General features: G+C 34.5%; 1 pseudogene; it reads right to left on the bottom strand.

Annotated features, from left to right (window-relative positions):
- Nucleotides 1-325: 325 nt before the first annotated feature.
- LOC141511261 (antizyme inhibitor 1 pseudogene) lies at nucleotides 326-1526 on the bottom strand (annotated as a pseudogene).
- Between the last annotated feature and the right edge of the window lie 1532 nt (nucleotides 1527-3058).

The following is a 3058-nucleotide window of genomic DNA, read 5'->3' as shown; positions in this document are numbered from 1 at the left end:
CCTTAGTATAAAAACTTGTATGTAAAAGACTTATAATGGGGACCCAAGTGATAAGCTTCAATCTCCTCTAAGTCACCCATTTTGCTCCGTATTTTATTTTAAACATTTAGAGTTTAGACAAATGGTAAGTTTAAATATGAAATACTAATTCCCACATCACCTTAAAGTTGGTTTTGCCTGGTCCCAATTAGCTATTATTATTAATGTCTTTCAAGTTTTGGAGAGTGAATAATGAAGATTGTTCAATTTTTCTTCACACTGGAATGTTGACCAAACAAGCTCAACTTGCAACTTCAGGTCTAAAAAGGAAACATTAATGCCTGCTTTAAGCTTCATTGTAAAAGTTGCTGTTGTCATGACTCAACTGAATGCAAAAATTCACAAAAAAGTTCATCATAGTCAGCTTCTTGCATCTCATACCAATCGTAATAAATGGTTGGCCTCTGAAAATCATTAAAAGCAGATGGTTCATGGAGAGTGTCTCAAATATCAGCCAATCTCCCACATTCAGGAAAAAGAAGTTTTCCACAATTTGCTCAAGTTCATCACAGGACAGATCCCAAAGGTTACTTGTAAACAGCAGTGCATATTTCTTATATTTCCTATGAACATCTGGGATGATAATCAAGTTATATTACATAAAAATTGGTTCATCACTTCTAACTTTTCCTATTACAGAGGAAACATCATTTTAAACAAATTTCTTTGCAATGATATTAATTGCTGAAGTGAATGCAGAAGGTACATTAGTAGATTCCACGTTTTGAAATGACCTTAAGACCAGATACTTCAGGAAAGTTGACCTTCAACAATGGACTGATGACATGATTAACCTCTTGCAATTGAAATTTACTATCCCATGAAGTATCTGCCAGTGTCCAATATGGTCATCTTAAAGTCAATTCTCCAGTCATGTCTAACACACATTAAGCATCAGATAAAACATGAATATACACTTGAGGTTCTTTACACGATCTTGAAATATGAAACAACACCAACTATTTGAATATTAAGTTCCTGAGCACATTTCAAGAGGTACCTTCAATTCTTCAGTGTTATGCCAAACTTCATGTTACTCTCTTATCTCCACTAGTATCTTCTGTTGTGGTGTGTAGCAGGAGCTTAGCATTTGGAGAATTATATACAATTTTCTTCAATTTGGTTTCATTGTCACATGACATGACATGATATATTAATCCCCATACTTTATCTAAGAAGATTGCTTACAAGAATGATGTTCTTAGGAGAAATACCCAACTCTTGCACCAGTGCTGTTTCATTTTGCTGGAACATGCAACTCCAATTTCAAGAGCTGCTAAAATCTCTACAACAAAATTTTATTGCATAAAATGGCTTTATTTGACTCACAATATTCTACCACTGACTGTTTTCCAATATCTCCAACAAAAAATGCATCTTTTCCTATTAGGATAAGTTCATAGACATAGTTATCAAAAACATTTCCAAGACTGTTCTGTCATTCAACAAGCAACAGAAGTCAATGCTTCTTCAATAAATCCTTTCATCTCAGCCTTATTCCATAAAGCTAAAAGTCATCAACCAGGAAAAACAAGGAGATAAGCCACCAAGCCTTATGCTTAGGTCCTTAGAATATTCAATAAGCTACAAAAGCTTCTATAGTTGATTGTGCTTCAAAAGAAACTTATACATCTCTCAAGTAATCATAAGGTAATTCTATGGGCCTTGGATTTCTGAAGTAGAAACCTCCATGGACAAGTCAGGAGATGGAACCTTCCTTTCAAGGTGGCTCAGTGTTAAAATTGAACTGTTCTCTATAAGTCACTTTAGGCCCTCTGGATAGTTGTATACTTGGTCAGAAAGTTCAAAGTAAGATAACAATTCACAAAGTCCAGTAAAGTATCTATTCTTTTTAGGCAGAATATATTTTAATTAATGAATTTTTCCAATTATATGTAAATATAGTTTTCAAAATTTTTGCAAAATTTTCTCCCTCCTATCCTTCCCTCCCCCACCCCAAGATAGTAAGTAATCTGATATAGGTTATACATATTAGTCATGCTGGGAAAGAAGAATCAAAACAAAAGGGAAAACCACAAGAAGGAAAAAGCAAAAATCATATTTTAAAAAGTGAAAATAGTATACTTTGATCTGCATTCAGTTTCCATAGTTCTTTCTTTGGATGTGAATGGCATTTTCCAACACATATCATTTAGCATTGTCTTTTATCTTTGTATTGCTGAGAAGAGCTAAGTCTCTTTTAGCTGATCATTACACAATATTGCTATTGCCATATGCAGTATTCTAGTTCTGCTCACTCCAATCAGCATCAGTTCATGCAAGTCTTTCTAGGTTTTTCTGAAACTTGGCTGCTCATCTTTTCTAACAGAATAATAATAATACCATTACATTAATATATCACAACTTGTTTAGCCATTCCCCAATTGATGATCCTCACCTCAATTTCCAATTCTTTGCAACCAAAAAAGAGCTACTATGAACACTTTTGTACATGTCAATCTTTCCCCCTTATGATTTCTATGGGGTACAAACCTAGTGGTGTTATTGCTGGATCAAAGGTATGGCATAGTTTTATTGCCCTTTGGACATAGTTCTAGTGATTTTTTTTAGGTTTTTTTGCAAGGCAAAGTGGCTTGCCCAAGGCCACACAGCTAGGTAATTATTAAGTGTCTGAGACTGGATTTGAACCCAGGTACTCCTAACTCCAAGGCCGGTGCTTTATCCACTATGCCACCTAGCTGCCCTGGGCATAGTTCTAAATTGCTCTCCAGAATAGTTGGATCACTTCACAATCCCACTAATAGTGTAACAGTATCCCAGTTTTCCCAACTCCCTTCCAACATTGATCATTTTCCTTATTTGTCATTTTAACCAGTCTGATAGGTATGAGGTGGTATTTATTTAACTTGCATTCCTCCTATTAATAGTGATTTAGAGCATTTTTCTATTTGACTATAGTTTTAATTTTTTCTTCTGTAAACTTCTTGTACATATCCTTTGATGACTTATCAACTGAGTAATATCTAAATCATGTACTTGATTTCATCTTGGTATAGGA

Source organism: Macrotis lagotis, chromosome 2, assembly GCF_037893015.1.
Source record: "Macrotis lagotis isolate mMagLag1 chromosome 2, bilby.v1.9.chrom.fasta, whole genome shotgun sequence".
In the NCBI taxonomy this organism is placed as follows: Eukaryota; Metazoa; Chordata; class Mammalia; order Peramelemorphia; family Peramelidae; genus Macrotis; species Macrotis lagotis.
Note: the sequence above shows the minus strand (reverse complement) of the source record. Positions and strands in the feature narration are given on the sequence as shown.